We start from the raw sequence: 18296 nt of genomic DNA, 5'->3' as shown, positions 1-18296 counted from the left end.
TAGTTACTTTTCAGATATGAATTATGATATTATGAAACATACATTAACCACTTTATCACTTTATATTTATACATAGGCTATTTGAAAATAGCAGATCTACAAGCTCACAACGCATCGCGACACGTTGTGAGCTTGTATATCTGCTATTTTCAAAAAAAAATTGTACTTTTACTTTTGGTACTTTAAGTACATTTTGATGGGTTAGATCAGGGCAGGAGGCAGTGGGTGGGTGGGCGGTGCCTCCCATGGGATGCTGGGACGACGGAGACAACGACAACGGCACACATTCCATTTCCCATTCCATTCTCCACAAGGTTCACCACCCCAGGCCCTGACAATGAGGCCGGAGGGCCGCGCCCGGCCATGGGGTGGAGGCGGAAATGACTTTCGCCCTGAAATAGACTCAGCCCCCCCCAACCTTCCAGACGCCCTCAGACCCAAGTGCCCGTTCACTAAGTCATTTCTCATCGGCGGAGACAAGAGGAGCCATAGAGCAGTGTTTCTCAAGCGTCTTCATTCTAACCACTTCATGCCATGGATGAAGTGGTTAGAATGATTATGCTGGGTTTTTTTTTAATGCTGGGGAGCCCCTGGAAACCCCCCAAGGACCCCTGGGGGGTCCATTTCTCATCGGCCAAGACAATAGGAGTCATAGAGTATGACTAAAGCCCGGTTTCATATTTCAAAATACAGCAGACCTACAAGCTCCTATTGCCGCGAAGCGACGCGTTTTGGGCTTGTAGATCTGCTACTTTTGATGCTTTTGAATCCTGAAAACTAACGGTTTTGGACATTAGGTTTCCACCCGACAGAGACGATATACATAACTATACAAAAAGTTGCGAATAATCTTTCAATTGACTATATCAGTACTTTGTGCTCACTCATACAGAGGCAAACTCTATACCCTGAAGATATATGTTTAACCACTTTCAACCTTGCGTTCCTATTTTGGGCACGTCATTGGCAGACATTTTACATTCCTTTTTATTTATTTATTTTTCCATGTCAAATGTTCAAAAACAGCAAAATTAGCAGATCTACAAGCTTACGTCACGATGTGATGCAACACGTCGTGAGCCTGTAGATCTGCTATTTGTGATCATTTTTGAATAGTATGAAATTTGGCTGAAGTGGTTCATCTTTTTAACTTGGCATTAAAGTTAATAAAAAGTAAACATTTTCAGAAGGGTTAGGATTAGAGAGGCTATTCTGCACAGATATTCAAAATGTATAAAAATCCTTTGAAAATAGCAGATACAAACTCACAACGCGTCACGTTGTGAGTTTGTACATCGGCTATTTTCAAATAGCCATGGCTGAAGTGGTTCATGTATGTGTATATTTTACAAAGTAACTAGTAACTAAAGTTTTCAAATAATTCTAGTGGAGTAAAAGTACAATATTTGCCTCTGAGATGTAGTGGAGTAGAAGTAAAAGTATTGGAAATTAGAAATACTCAAGTAAAGTACAAATACCTCAAAATTGTACTTAAGTACAGTACTTGAGTACATGTACTTATTTACTTTCCACCACTGCAAAATATAGTGTCCTCATTAGAAAATATAAATCCAGCACATTCAAAGTAGCAAAAAACTCACTGTTCCTGCCTAAGATGGACTATCACTGTTTCGTTATCACTAGAGCAACTTGTTTCATAGGCGTGAATTTCATAATGGAGACTAAATGTTAGGCCTGCCGCAATTATTACATAATCGCCTAATCGCAATTATTTTGCATAATCATCATAATTGTTTTCATGTTGAAACACATGTTCACACATGTTCCAAAAATAGCAGAAAAAGTCTGTAAGTTATCTGTCATAATTACCTGCCCTGTGAAATGTTTGATAACGAAGCCTAAAAGGCAAACAGATATTACATTTGTATTCATATGTTCCAGTCATCCATGCCAAACACACAATTAAATCGTTAATCACAATTATTTGTGTGACAATTAATGGTCAACTTAAATGTTGTAATGGTGACAGGCCTAAAAGAGCAACAATGGTTCATAGGCATGAGTTTCACAATAGAGACTGAATGTCATCATCATGTCTGTGTGACATGTACATTTACTCAAGTAAATGTACTTAATTAAAATCTTTGAGGTAATTTTTACTTTACTGGATTATTTCCAATTTTCTGTACTTTTACTACAATTGTTTGAATACTTTGAGTACTTTCTACTTTCGGTACTTTAAGTACATTTTGATACCAATACTTTTGTACTTTTACTCAAGTAAATTTGTAATTCCGGACTTTTACTTGTAACAGAGTGTTTCTACATTGCAGTATTGATACTTTTACTCAAGTAAAAAACGTTTGAAGCGGCTGTGAAGAAATGACCACAGCATTTAGTAACATCATGTCCTGTTGGAGATGACATGCATACAAGGTCTGTTTATGAACTGTATATTGTATATCCAACACTCTAACCTAAACTCTCTTAGTTTTCCTTCCCCTTTATATATTTTGCAAACGTTCATTTCCTAATTGCTGTGTTAGCTGGATTCGATGTGTACACCTGACACACGCACACACACACACATACACACACACACACACGCACGCACGCAGCCACGCACGCACACACGCACGCACGCACGCACGCTCACACACACACGAACACACACGAACACACACGAACACACACACACACACACACACACACACACATTCTGGTACAGATTTTGGCCATCAAACCAGTTGATTGGGGACGCATGTCTAATTTTGGAAAGAATTGGCATCCCCAATTTTTTTTATCTTACTGCAGTTTCATAACATTACGGTAAGGGTGGCGTAAGAGTTAAGGTTAGACATTTATCTGTTAGGTTAAGTTTTGTATTTGTGTGTGCGTGTGTGTGAGAGAGAGAGAGAGAGAGAGAGAGAGAGAGAGAGAGAGAGAGAGAGAGAGAGAGAGAGAGAGAGAGCGAGAGCGTGAGTGAGTGAGTGTGAGAGAATTCTCTTAGTGTGTGAGTGCATCTCTTTGTACATCAGCAAAGGTGGAAGGTCAGCCACAGGAAATATGTTAAAGGAGATAAACTCCTCAGTGCTGGTCTATAGCAGTGGTTCTCACACTTTTTCATGTCAAGGACCCCCCAAATGATATGTATTTGGCTGCGGACCCCCCCATCTCAAAAGTATTTTGGATTTTTCAAAAATAAACAACAACAAGCTAAAAAACAAAACAACAACAAGCTCATAGCGTGGCACTCCGTGCCACGCTATGAGCTTGTATATAATCTGCTATTTACTGCATTCAACACCAGCGTGCAGCTAAGTATAACTCAGGCTTAAGGATGCACGGATAGAGAAATGTTGTCTGGAGGATAGATGAGTCCCAGAAGAGTGTTGAGAAGAGCCAGGACATGGGAGTTCCACTTCAGAACGTTGCTCCAGGGATTCCGCTAATCAGGGCCCCTCCATTTCGCTCTTATCGGCATCTGCACAACCCCGCTGTGATGACCGACGTCGGCTTTCTATTCTCAGTGCCCCACCCACCCACGGCCCCTGAAGAGTCCATTATAACTGGAAACCTTTGGCTAGAACCTTTGTGATTCCATTAAGACAGGGAACACATCTGTGTCATTTTTAGATTGCTTTGGCTTTTAAAAAATCTTGACATTTTTTAACATTTGTACATTTGTACAAACATTTCTTTGGGGGGGGGGGGGGGGGGGACTCCCTGGAACAAAATATCTTGAGATTATAGCAACATAGATTTTTTTTCCAAAAACTGTCAGGATTTAGAAGACGTTTGTTAGAATCGGCCTCAGGTTTTAATGGATTAAAGTATCTATTGTCGGCCCAAAGTCAGTCGCAACTTCTTCAAATGTAGGAGAGGGAGGGGGGGAAGGGGGGGACAGTAAGGGGCTTTGTTCGCCGTCTGCCCGCCTCGCAGCTGGTTCTGTGGTGCGCATCCCTGAAACCCAACACCCCCACGATGCATGTGCAAGTGGTGCGTTCCTTTATGTACACTGTGTATATGGAAGAGAGGGCCGGACGAAAAATCTGCCGTGGGGGGGGGGGGGGGGGGGGCGCGGGGACTAATGTACCCGGCTTTACCTCTTTCTGCCTGGCGTCCCCATTTTGGACATTTTCAAAACGCTTCATAACGTTTCATAACTTGCAAAGCCATGCCGTAAAAAAAATGGTGTCAAAAAACAATATGTGTCGTATATCACGATACGATAGACCTAAAATGTTTGAATAGGGCTCTAGTGGTTATAGCCAGGGTTGCCAGATCTGCTTATTATGATTTCCCAGCATGATTTTATTTGAAAATAGCCGATCTACAAGCTCACAACGCGTCGCGATGCGACGCGTTGTGAGCTTGTAGATCGGCTATTTTAGACTATTAGACTATTTTAGGATATTTTAACTTTTTGTGTTTTTTCGTCAATTAATGACGATATTTTTGTCGAGTGAGTACACAGTAGCACGAGTATAAATAAGCCTTTTACACTCTTGCCACTTTAGATTATCAGTCATCTATTAACTCTCAACTTTATAAAAGGCCTTTCTAGAGGGGATTGTTAATCTTCCATCGAAATCACACATGACAATCACAAGGGGTTGGCAGGATAAAGCCGAGTAACCATGGTGCCTGGCGGTAAGTCGGTTCAGCGGTTATTCTTTGTGCTGATCAAAGGCTGGCTTTAGAGGCTGAAATCGTGGTGGAATTGTCCTTTTCTGATAAACCCCGTTCAATCCGGGAAAGCGTCTGTGACACAATCATTTCAACCGCTTTCACCATTATTTTATACTTTGGCTATTAAAAAATAGCAGATATTCAAGCTCATAGCGCGTCACTTTGTGCCGCGCTATGAGCTTGTAGATCAGCTATTTTAGAAAAAACATGAAAATGTGTTAAAGTGATTTTCTTTTAACTATTTTGAGATGGGGGTTCGCGGTCAAATACATATAATTTTGGGGGTCCTTGACATGAAAAAGTTTGAGAACCACTCCAACATACTGTTAGGATTTAGAAGACATTTGTAGAATCGGCCTCAGGTCTTAAGACTATGGGAGGCAGGACGGAAGTCGGACAGAGTGAGATGGAAAAACAAGAGAGTGAGAGAGGGGCAGATATAGAGCAGCAGATATAGAGTGAGGATAGAATGAGAGATTAACAGAGTTAGTGTGTTACCAATCTGGGAACCCATCGGCAATTCTTTTTTTTTTTAAATAATGATTAAATGTTTAATTTGTCAGTCCCAGAGCTCTGAATCTGTCTTGAGAGATTAGTGTGTTACTAACTCTGCATGCTGAGTGTGACAGGTTTAGGTTGATGATTTGCAAGTCATGTGGCAGCACGCAAACAGGTTTGTTATGGACTTTGGATGTTTCCAGCTGACATTTGGGTCGAAGCTTGCCCGTGCCCTAACAAACTGGTTCTCAAAGTGAACCCCCCCAGGGGTTGAGGGGGTTCTGGGTGGGAGGGTGGGGGTAGCAAAATGAAGAACCGTTTTAAACACGTAAGCCACATTTCTTTGCACTATTCGCAAATAGCTGTTGTGAGTTTATAGATTAGTATTTAGAAAAATCGTAACAAAACGTTGTCAAGTCTCCTCTTATGGGGGTCCCTGGCTCTAAATCCAACCAAATGGCCAAACACATAGCAATTTGGGTGTCGTTGACATGAAAATGTTTTAAGAACCAGAATGGCACGGCTCCCGTCCAAAGTATTTCCAGTATCATATAAAAAAAATGTTTCAGCCCTTTTTTTTGTGTGTGTGTGTGTCCAGGAATCTCCTCCTCAATATGTCCAGGAAAGAAGAGTTGAGTCAGGGATCTTGGCGGTGTGTTGGAATGACTCTAGCCTTCAGTAATAGATGTCCTAGCTGTATGATACGCCCCTCAGTGGCATAGCACAAGGAAAATATGAAGCCAGACAACTGGCAGGCTGAGTGGCAGCGCTGCTGCCTCTGGCCTCACACACACAGAGGCATATGCGCGTGCACACGCACACGCACACGCACATGCACATGCACACGCACACGCACACACACACACACACATTTTTGGGGCATTTTTAACCGTAAGCCTAAAGCCGAGCTTGTAGATCGGCTGTTTTTCGTTGCACGACACCAACGCAAAACCAAGTATCCACAAGTTTCCTAAGGCGTTGTGGGCATCCCTTCCTGTCGATTTCATTGGATGTCATTGGATTTGATTGGATTTGATTGGATCAAATCGACAGGAAGTGATGCCCACAACCCCCTAGGAAATTTGTGGATAATCAAGCATAATTCTAACCCCAACCCCTAAACCTAACCTCTACATGTCTAATCCTAAACCCAAAGCCAACCTGAATCTTTTTCTAATTGTAAACCTAGCTCTAAAAATATTTTTTTAACCGTAAAACAACCATTTGTCTTGTGAGGACAAGGAAAACGTACCTCACAATATTTCTTATATTCCATTATACTTGTGGAGACATTTGGCAAGTATAGTAGTAATACAAGCACACACACACACACACACACACACACACACGCACACGCACACGCACACGCACACGCACACACACACACACACACACACACACACACACACACACACTGGCAGTGCAAGCAGACTTGCCACTGAAAGTAGAACCAGAAGTATCCTCTGTCAAACAGAAGAGTGAGGTGATTAGCATGATGGATGGGTTGTTGGATGTTGGATGCTTTAACACAGCACCTGTGAACAGACACCCACCCTGCCCCTGCTGCACATTGGGGGCATTCTCCCCAGCCTCAGTTTGACATGGGGGGGGGGGGGGTATTGTGGTCGATGCCATGGAGCAGTCACACCTGGCCTGAGTCAAACTAATTGGACGCAGAGCTACAGTAGAGCGTGTGACTACACACCTGTTGTGCATCAAACTAATCGATGCACACGTGATCAGCCATCCCCACACACATTGACAGGTTTGTTATTCATGCATGGGTGTGTGCCATTCAGGATGCAAAACCTTTGACAGAAACAGCTGAGACACCAATCAGCTGTGTGTGGTTAGAGTCTGCCCCTATAGAGCGTCGCAGTTCCCGCCCACTTCCTGTTTTTTTTGGTGCCGGAAGAAAAAACTCAATGCATTTTTCCATTGACATTTCCAAAAATATTTATATCTATTAATTTAAGCCTCGAATCAAGCCATCATGACATGACATGAATCATGACCATAAACGTTTGATTCTGTGATTTTTTTTTTGTTGAAAACGGCAAAACAAAGGGTATTTATTAAATATAGTATATCATATAATTAAATATAAAATAAAAAAAAATCACAGAAAAAAATGTTTTATGGTCATGATTCATGTCATCTCGTGATGGCTTGATTCGAGGCTTAAATTAATAGATATAAATATTTTTGGAAATGTCAATGGAAAAATGCATTGAGTTTTTTCTTCCGGCACCAAAAAAAACAGGAAGTGGGCGGGAACTGCGACGCTCTATAGCTGCGCAGAAACCCGTTTATTCAGAGTGAGAGACAGAGCTGTCATGACAAGTGTTCCCCTCATACAGCTTGTTTCCTTGTGGCTATCTCTATGTCTATGATTACAACTAAAGGTATGCCAAGCAAGCAGTATGTTCCTTGGAAACAAAAAGAGCTGTGATCTGTCCCAACTCTGAGCCTTTCACAGAGCATGTTGTGCAGCAGAACAAGACATACATACGTCATCATATTGAATCTGTCATTTTCAGATTTCTTTGGCTATTAAAAAATAGCAGATATCTTTGAATAAATATATTTTTTAAAGCGAACATTTTTAACTCAAATCTTTGCTTCTGGGGATTCTACAAATGTCTGTTTTTTTTTTTAATACTTAAGTTGCTATAATATCAGTGGTTCTCAAACTTTTTTCATGTAAAGGACCCCCAAAATATGTATTTGGCCGTGGACCCCCATCTCAAAATATTTTGTTCCAGGGACCCCCCCAGAAGCAAATATTTGAGTAAAAAATGTTTGCTTTAAAGAATAATGTACATATTCAAAGATTTGTACACATTTTCAAGATTTTTCAAAAATAGCAGATCTACAAGCTCATGAGCTGAGTGTATTTGATATTTTTGAATAGCCAAAGAAATCTTAAAATGACACAGATGCATTCCCGGTCTTAATGGATTAAAGGATTGTAAAGGAAGAATTAGGAATGTAGTGGTATTATCTTATGTAACAGAAATAATCCATGCATGGATTTATGGTCTACTCTAGTCTATACATACACACGGTCATGTTTTTGAACTATCTTTCTTAGCTTTCTTGTTTTTTATGTGTCTTGACTTTAAATAGATAACATGAATTAAAGTGAAGTTGAATCAGATGACCCTCGTTTAGCTAAGTGACAGTTATTCTGACAAGATCATTTTTGACCCATGACTGAAACAGCTGCAGTAAACAATTTCAAAAGCATTTTGCCTGTAAGTGTGCAAACCCTTTGTTGTTATATGTCGAAGTAACTTATTGGTCATACGCACTGACTTGAGCGCAATGGACCTCATATTTGACTCTGGTAGACGGGATGCAACCTGAGGGTATGGATGCATTGATTGATTGATTGAATACTTTATTAAAGGGATAGTTCACCCAAAAAATTACGTATTTTCTATCGATTACTCACCCCATGGAGACTTGAATTTGTTGATATTGTATTTTAGTTTTTGTCGCATTCCTAAGCCGACAATTTGATGACGAGCAGGGGTTCCGGTAGGAGACACAAAGGAGACTCTTTGTGTAAAAACACAGAAAGGTAAAATATGGAGATAAGAGGTTTCTGCACCGACAGCAACGATACGATATCAAAGTAGGTGATGAAAGCTTCAGCAGAGAGGCCCGGTGGGGGCGGGGAGAGAGGCCATAGTTGAGGCCAGTCAGCTTCCTTTTGGTTAAAGGCAGAACACTGTTTTAGAAAGCAGGGATTTTCCTGCATAGAGGCATTTTTTGGGCACCCCACAAAGAGATTTTAGACACCACCACCACCAAAGGGAAATCACCAGCACCAAAATGATTATAATCGAGAAGGAAACATATATCTTAGTAAGACGAGCTGTTATTTGCCTGTGGTTGCCGAATGGTGTGTGGCATTCCACTCAACCCCTCCCTCCCATAGTGATGCATTGTGAGTTTGTATATACTATTTTCACTTTAAACGTTTCCCCCTGTAATCATGACATGCTCAAAATAGATTATTAATCAATTCTTTCGTTGAATTATCATTAGTGATTACTTTTTTTTATAATCGATTAAATCAATTAGTTCAATTAACTGCTGCACCCGTAGCAGGGGGAAAAAAACCTGGAAAGTGGACTTAACGTGTGGATCATGAGAGGGAGAAGTCCTAGAGGAGTGAATAAATGAAAGTGGGAAAAGGTCATCAGATTGGCTAGGTTTGTGCCACTTCCTATCGGCTGCTCTGAAGCGAGGGTTGACAGACAACAAAAGCTGCCCATCGATCGCTGGCAGGCCATGATTTACATTGGCTATTGATAATCATGCTTCAACAAAGTGTGCATCACGTCGGTTTTGTTTTCTTCTTTTCTACCAAGTATTTAGACTTGAGATTGAGCAGTAAAATGGCTCAGGATTTAAAAAGCCCAAAACCAAACGAACCACCCGAACCACAGGTTGAGAACCACTACGCCGTGGTACAGGAAGTGTCAGCTCGTACAGCGGATGAGCCCGTGCAGCTTGCTCACAGCAGAGCCCCCCCCCCCGCCTCTCTCACCTGTACGGCCGGAAGGTCAACAGGGGGGGGCGTGCATGCTTGTGCGTTCACACGCCACAATCCTCTTAAACCGCGCACACACACAAACACACACACACACACACACACACACACACACACACACACACACACACACACACACACACACACACACACACACACACACACACACACACACACACACACACACACACAGACCTCCCTGTGAGATTTGCCACGCTCTCCTGCTAATCGGCGGTTTGAAGCGGTGCGTTTGCGAGTGTCTAACTTCATTTGGTCCGTGTCAAACACAGTTACATGCACTGATTTCATTCCGGTTCATCCGAGCCACAGTCAATAGGAAAAATTTGTGATTTACTATGTGTTTAAGAAACACTGGAAAACAAATGAGTCTTTTTTTGCCTATACGTGCTGGTGTAGTCTGTATTGTATGCATGTATTGTACAGTTGTGTGTGTGTGTGTGTGTGTGTGTGTGTGTGTGTGTGTGTGTGTGTGTGTGTGTGTGTGTGTGTGTGTGTGTGTGTGTGTGTGCGAGTGCGTGTGCGTGTGTGTGTGTGTGTGTGTGTGCTACTATACACAATGCGTTCCTGTTTTGTGTTTTTATTTTCACTGTGTGCATTGATTTCTCTCTTCTATGAGGAAGTGGAGCGAACACACAGAGAGGGAAGCATATTGAGGGAAGACATACCATCGGTTCCTGTCCTCCACTTCCCTCCACTGTGGGAAAGGTTTGCATCATCACAGAGAGAACACGTTAAGTCTAATTTATACTTGTTTGCTCGCTGGTGTTGCACGCTGTAAATAGCAAATCTACATGCTCACAAAGCGTCACATTCGTTTTGAAAACCTACAAGCCCTTCTCTGACTGTGTTCCTCTGGGCCAAAGAGCACAGGTCACCACAGGATTCAACTCTTGTTTCCCTCTCTCTCTCTCTCTCTCTCTCTCTCTCTCTCTCTCTCTCTCTCTCTCTCTCTCTCTCTCTCTCTCTCTCTCTCTCTCTCTCACTCTCTCTCTCTCTCTCTCTCTCTCTGAACTAATTCTGGGCAGGTCATCATAATAGGTCAAAACACATCCAGTGAAAGTAGGCATTGAGCAAAACTTTCCCGATCTACTTCTACAGTACAAGCTCACAACAACACGTCACATTGCAACATGTTGGGCGCTTGTACAGTATGTCAGCTATTTTTCATCAAAGACATTTTAGTGCAGAGGGAAAGAAAAAAGGAGGGGGCCAAGGACCAAGCCCTGGTGGACCCCAGCCAACAAAGTTTATGGTTTCATCATTGGTCTTAAGAGGCCTAATATTAATGATATCGTCTCTGTCGGGTGGAAACCTCATATGTCCAACACTGTTACTTTTCAGGATTCAAATAAGAAAACGGCAAAAGTAGCCGATCTACAATCTCGAAACGCGTCGCTTCGTGCCGTGTTTCGAGCTTGTAGATCAGCTACTTTTGATTATTTTTGTGACTCTGTAGTGTGATCAAGGAGGGCGTTCATTTATGAAAAAAACACAAATAGTTAGGATAAGAGGTGTCTGCCCGACAGGTACGATATTATTATTATTATGGGGGAGGTGTATTTAGAGGAAAGGGGAAGAGTCAGATGAGCAGCAGAAGAAAGTCTGGCATCGCTCCAAAATGAAGTGGGAATTGAACTTTGTCTGTTGGTTCACGGTGACCCGCTCTCACCTGAGGGTTCACCGTGACATAAACGGTTCCCTCCCTGCACCCCCACTCCCCCCCCCCCCCCTAAATTCTACCAAAACGAGTCCCGAGCTGAAAGCTCAGCGTGGCGGAGGGCCCGGGAATGCATGTCAATATAATGGAGAGTCTGACCAAAGAGAAATGCACAAAATATTTGCTGACCAAGAGCCAAGCTTATCTGACACAAATATTTGGTTGTAGCCTCAGTGATGTATGGGTGGAAGTTATGTGAGATACTCTGTGAGTGTGTGTGTGTGTGTGTGCGTGTGTGTGCGTGCGCGTGTGTGCGCATGTGTGCGTGTATGTGCGCGTGTGTGTGCGCGCGTGTGTGCCTGTGTGTGTGAGTGCGACTGTGCGCACGCGTGTGTGACCCCAGGCAAATATGCTTTCTCCACCACTGCCGTTTACTCATTGTACATGGAAAAGCATAAGTTTACACTGTACCTTATGTGACTCTCTTAACTGTCGATAACCTACTGTTCTTTTTACTTTGCCGCGGGGATGTGTTCTTTAACCCGTTCAGACCTGAGGCCGAATCTAAAAACGCCTTCTACATTTCTTTTTTAAAACACGAAAAGTTTAAATATGGACATAAGAGGTTTCTGCCCGACAGCAACGTTATGTTCTAGTGTTCAAGCATGCAAATAAGTGTGCGCTCTCCATCGTTGCAGTGTAGACGCACACGCACGCGCGCACACACACACACACACACACACACACACACACACACACACACACACACACACACACACACACACACACACACACACACACACACACACACACACACACACACACACACACACACACACACACACACACACACACACACACACACACAGAGAGAGAGCGCACACACACAGAACAAGCAGTAGGAGTCAGTTACGACGTCCTCCTCAGTTCTCTTCCTTGCAGAAGGCCTTGTGGTTTGTGTGTGTTCAGCAGATTCCAGGGATTCCGTCCCCTCATGGAGATTCTTTGCTCCGCTCCTCTCCTCTCTGGACTACAGACCGTCCTCTGTTGTCCCTGCCAGGCTTCCGCTGACCCTCACCCCGTCGTGCGGCCCGTCCCGGCGGGGAGGCCTTTCACGGGCTTTATACGTTGACTGGTCAGACATACTCGCACACACTGCTTACTGGGCTTTTTCACTGCGTCAGTCTGCGTGTCCACAGAGACCTCAGTGGTTGTGTTTACACAGATGGGCCTCTTGAGACGTTTTAATCCTTTTAATGGTTTACCCATTTAGACCGGGAACGCATCTCTGTCATTTTAGATGTCTAAAAAACTAACTAAAAACAACTCCAATAAATTAATACAAAAAACTGTGCCGCGCTATGAGCTCGTATATCTGCTATTTTTGAATAGCCAAAAGAAATCTAAAAGGACACAGATGCGTTCCCGGATTGAGTGGGTTAAGAACGTGCCCTGGTATTTCTTACCTTATGCACGGGGCTTCATTTGTGCCGGAGCCGAGCTCCGGTATCTGCCCGCTGCGCTCCGGGAAATCATCTTGAAGGTGCTCCGTCACCTCAAATGCACATATGATACAAAATGTCTATTTTAGGCTATATTATTAATTAAGCTTTCACATTTTCCCCTCAATGTCCCTTCCTGCAAATGGAAAAGGGCCGTGGATGAAATGATTCTGAGTTTCTACGTTCGTAAATCGCCACTATTTAAACACGTAATTATTTGCTGTTAGAATGGTTGCGCCCGTGAGCTCACTACGTTAGTTGCAGAGGACTCCGACCGCGAATAACGCTAAGGCCCCGCCTCCCCCTCATGTCAAAGTAGTTGTTTACAACTTGATGAGAGGAGGACATGTGGAAATATCCTTATGGAACCCAAGAGAGAGAGAGAGAAAGAGAGGGGGAAAAAACTTTTAGTCGACTTTTAGTCGGATTCATGAGCTCTGGCACCTAATCATTTGTAAATTAAAGGGATAGTTCACCCCCAAAAAGACATTTTTTCTATCGATTAGTCGCCCCATGGAGACCTGAATTCATGGATATTTTTTTTGTTTTTGTCGCATTCCTCAGCCAATAGTTTGATGACCGGCAGCGGTTCCGGTAGGAGACACAAAGAGTCTCCTCTGTGTCTCCTGCCGGAACCGCTGCCTACTGGTCCGCTGGTCATCAAATTATTGACTTAGGAATTCGACTCCATGGGGTGACTAATCGATAGGAAAAAAGTAGCTTTTCGGGTGAACTATCCCTTTAAGCACTGCTTATGCGTTGTACGATACTCACCAACTCGGTGGTGGTTAGAGTGTCCGCCCTGAGATTGGGAGGTCGAGGTTCGATTCCCTGGCCGGGTCATACCAAAGACTAGAAAAATGGGACCTAATAATACCTCCGTGCGACATACTACTTGTATATCAAGCTGCCTCACGCTACAGAATAAGGAGCTGCTCCTCCACATGGCTCGGCAAGGCTTACTTACATTATATACGATACACCCTTTGATTTATTTGCATTAACCCCTCGCATCCACTCCATGATAGAGAGCGGAAGAGGGCTCACTATACCTATAAGACCAGAACGGAGCGGTATACTCCTTATGTATTCAGGACTGTTTGTCTTTTTTTGTGGATTGTTTTAACCCATTAAGACCGGGAACGCGTCTGTGTCATTTTCACATTTCTTTGGGCTATTAAAAAATAGCAGATCTACAAGCTCATAGCGCGGCACTGAAAAAAAAATCGTGACAATTTGTGCGAGCTTTGTAGATCTGCGCTAGATGTGAGCTATCCTGGTAAACCCCCCCCCCCCCCCTGGTGCAATCAGTGTCAAACATGCAAATGAAGCAGCCAGCAGCAGTGTGATTAGACAGCTAAAACAGGAAGCACGGTAAACCTCACTGACAGGGTGCATCTCTTAATGTCGGGGCTGCGGGACGGAGAAGGGCGGCAATCAGAAGCACCGCAGGGTGATAATGACCGGGCCACACATACAGGCTGGTCCTAAAGCATGTCACGTTCCTGTCCCTCAGGGACACTTTGTTGTTCTGTGACCACCAGAGAACACACAACTGGTGCTGTAAGGCAAGGCAAGGCAAGGTTTTATTTGTATAGCACATTTCAACAACAAGGCAATTCAACGTGCTGGACAAAGAACGTCAAGCAAAGGAAACACAATTATACAATGACAATAGGATGCATGCAATAAAATAAACAAAAACAGCTACAGTGCAGAAGAGAGGAAAAAAAGAAGAAAAGTACCTCAATCAAAGGCGGCGGCAAACAGAAAGTTATTTAGTTGTGTTTTAAAAGATATAAGAGTGGCAGCAGACCTGCGGTTTTCTGGGAGTTTGTTCCAGAAATGTGGTGCATAAAAACTAAATGCTGCTTCCCCACGTTTATTTTTTGTTTTAGGGACAGAAAGCAGACCAGTTTATTCTTTTCCCCATATAAATATATGGAAATAACTTGAAATGAGAAGTTTTTAAAAGGTGACCCTACAGGCATTAGAAAGGAATTTGCTCAGTCAGTGACGACTTCATGAGAGTAGATGTACTGACTGTATTGACAGTTACTTCAAGTATAATATTGGCCCATAAATGTACATAGTAAATGTCTAGTATTCAAAACCAGATATTTTGCAATGCCCTGGAAGCCTCTCTACTGTAAACGGTTGAATTCATTGATGATATATAGTCAAAAATAGCAAAAAGTAGCAGCTTGAGAGTTGAAGGGTGGACGGCTGGTCAAGGAAAACGTGTCTTCTTGGTCTCCAGCTCGTTGCTCCTGTCACTTGAGAAAGCCGGGAAGCAGGTGGAGTCTTGAGGAAATCCAGGTTTTCCTGGAGCTCTACAGAGTAAGGGAGAGGTTAGCTCCTTAAACAAAAGCACATCTTCCTGCTTGGAGGCGGCGTGGCGATGAGGCGCCAACGCCCAGATGACCACCTCTTGAGGGGAACTCACCCATTAAAGGAGTAGTTCACCCCCCCAAAAAAGAGACTTATTTTCTATTTATTACACACCCCACGAAGCCTTGAATTCACAGAGTTTTTTTTTTTCTCGCATTCCTGAGCCAATAATTTGAAGACCGGGGTGGCTGGGTCAGTCTCCTACCGGAGACTCCGCTGACCTGAGGCCGATGATCTACAAATGTCTTCTATGTCTTCTTCTATTTTGTTCCAAGGACCCCCAGATGCAAAGATTTTAGTTTAGATTTGAGTAAAAAAATACATATATATTCAAAGATTGGCTGAAAATTTCATGATCTTTTTTTTTTTTGCAGATCTACAAGCTCATAGCTCCCGGTTTTAATGGGTTAATGTTCTAATGCAGGGGTTCCCAAAACCTTTCAGCTGGAGAACCAAAACTTATAGTGTCTCCCCGCCGTCCCCGGGACCCAAACTTGGGTCAAAAATGTGTCTCCGCCCATTTTTTGGGAAACACTGTTCTGGATGCAAACATCACCTTACATAATATACACTGGTAATTCACCGTCAGCCGGCATCTGTCTGTGTGTGTGTGTGTGTGTGTGTGTCTGTGTGTGTGTGTGTGTGTGTGTGTGTGTGTGTGTGTGTGTGTGTGTGTGTGTGTGCGTGTGCGTGTGAGTAACAGAGAGTGGACGATAGTGTCCATTAGAGAGAGAGAGAGCTGAATGGGTGTAATGTACACTTCATTGTAAGACCATAATGCCGCTCCTCGAGTCACGCCTGTATGACAAAGTATAAATAACGACTGTAAGTCAGATGACTTTCCTGTGTTTGTAAAATGAATCATCAACTTATTGTTTCTGGTCGTATTCTGTTAGCTAAGGGTGGGAGCACAGAGCCAGTCCTGACTAAGTCATTGTCACAATTATTACGTACTTCGCCTAATCGCAAATATTTGAGATAATTGCACTTATTTTGCATAATCGTCATAATCGTTTCCGGACAAACATTTTCCAAAAATAGCTACAAAATGATTAAGTACACAGTTATTGAATATGTCAGTCATTTCTTTATATATTTAAGTTATTTGTCATAATCTGCCATTTTTCTCTCTGAATTTTTTTTTTTAATCAAAAATAGCAGACACAGCATATCTAAAAGCATGTTGCAATGATTAAATATGGCCTATTTTGGCCATAGTACATTATTTATTTTGACTATTGGTAGTGGTTATTGTCAAGTAATTTCTTTGTATATTGTTAAGTTATTCGTCATAACTGCCCTGTGCAATTTTAGTTTACAAAGCCTAAAAGCCCAACAGAAATGTAATTTAACTTTATAGATTCCATCGTACAATGCCAAAAACACAATTAACCCATTAAAACCGGGTAAGCATCTTTGTCATTTTAGATTTTAGCATTGGCTATTCAAAAATAGCAGATGTACAAGCTCGCAGAGCGTCACTTTAAAAAAAAAGTGTGAGAACTACTGATTTAAAAGGCATTTGTAGAATCCGCCTCAGGTTACATCATTAATCATAATTATTCGTATGACAATTAGTCGTCAAATAAATGTCATGACGCTGACAGCTAACTATACAGGCCACCTCGCTGCTGTGTCCCTCCTGTATATTTAGCTCCGTTACACGACGTGTTCCGACCTCTTCCAGGACATTAGCCACTGGCTAAATAAAGAAACGGCGTCGTCCGTGCAGCGGAAAAGGGAGGCTCTGGGTCCAGAGGGTGTGGGAGTGGATGACCGTACGTACTGTACAGTACGGCTCCAAGTCTTCCTGCCGTCCCAGAGCAGCAGCATGCAGCGCTGCGGTGCTGCATGGGACAAGAGTAGGTGGGGTGTGGAAAGGTCAGAGGTCAGCGCGCAGCTTCCATTGTCCTGCTCAGAGAGCCTGGAGAGAGCCTTGGGTCCCGGCCAACTCTTCCGGAGCTGGTTCCCTTCCCTTCCCTTCCCTTCCTCTCCCCTTCCCCTCCCCGGCCCGACCGACCCACCAACCAACCAACCAGTGTTCATTTCGTCGACTAAAGCTATGACGATAAAATGTCCGTCGACTACCCTTTTTCACTGTCGAAAATTAAATAGAAACTAAACAAAAGTCATTTTATGCTTGGCTGCATGTGGGTCTCAAGCTCCAAAAATAGCCGATCTACAAGCTACAAATCTACAAGCTTGTAGAAATACATTTTAGTAGACTAAATCAACTGTAGATTTTGTCGACTAGAATCTTATGATATTAAGTCAACTAAAACTAGACTAAAACCTTCCCGAATCCACCGGCGGCGACCCCTTCTCGACGAAATCTCCAATCACATGCTTCCATTCTCTGGCATGATGACCCCCTTTTTCCTTCCTGTCCCAGCTAAAAAACATGCAGTCACGTGTTAAAGAACAGCGTCAGTTAATCCCTCGTGACTTGTACAGTGGCCAGGCGACAGCAGCAGCAGCAGCAGCAGCACAGGAGCAATGCCCTCTGCAGCCAGTGTGTCTGTCTGTCTGTATGTTCAGCCCAGGCTTCACATCGCGCAGCAGCAGAGGAGCATGCACGCAGCCGCTGTGTCTGCCTGTCTGTCTGTATGTTCAGCCTAGGCTTCATATTGGTGCTGGATGATTCTCTGGAGCTCTCCATCGTGTTTGTGCCTCTGGTGGTCAGTCCGGGGGCGGGGCAGCTAGGACCCGTCATGGTCCAGGTATTATGTCAGTTGGCTGTAAATTCGGGGCTTATTTAAGAAAAAAGGTGCCGAAACTATCGATTGTTTTCTTATTATGTTTTCTATTAATCGAATAATCGATTTGATCAAATAATTTTTGAAAGCTTTAGAAATAGGGATTGATTATTAATCGATTATTTTAATTATATTAATCAATTCGATTAGTTCGATTAACTGTTGTACCCCTGAACCCATTGAAGCATCTGTGTCATTTTAGATTTTTGCGTTGGCTATTTTTTATTTCATTTTTTCAATCTTGGAAGTGTGAG

General features: G+C 43.0%; 2 protein-coding genes across 2 annotated transcripts in view; both read left to right on the top strand.

The window, feature by feature from the left end:
* The window catches only part of nherf1b (NHERF family PDZ scaffold protein 1b), a 64928-nt gene that overhangs the window by 20721 nt on the left and 25911 nt on the right, over window positions 1–18296 (top strand). The gene's annotated exons all lie outside the window — the stretch shown is intronic.
* xylt2 (xylosyltransferase II) overlaps window positions 1–18296 on the top strand; it is a 107540-nt gene that overhangs the window by 76104 nt on the left and 13140 nt on the right. The gene's annotated exons all lie outside the window — the stretch shown is intronic.

The sequence above is a fragment of the Gymnoscopelus braueri genome (assembly GCF_963280865.1).
Source record: "Gymnoscopelus braueri genome assembly, chromosome: 13".
Taxonomy (NCBI): Eukaryota; Metazoa; Chordata; class Actinopteri; order Myctophiformes; family Myctophidae; genus Gymnoscopelus; species Gymnoscopelus braueri.
Note: the sequence above shows the minus strand (reverse complement) of the source record. Positions and strands in the feature narration are given on the sequence as shown.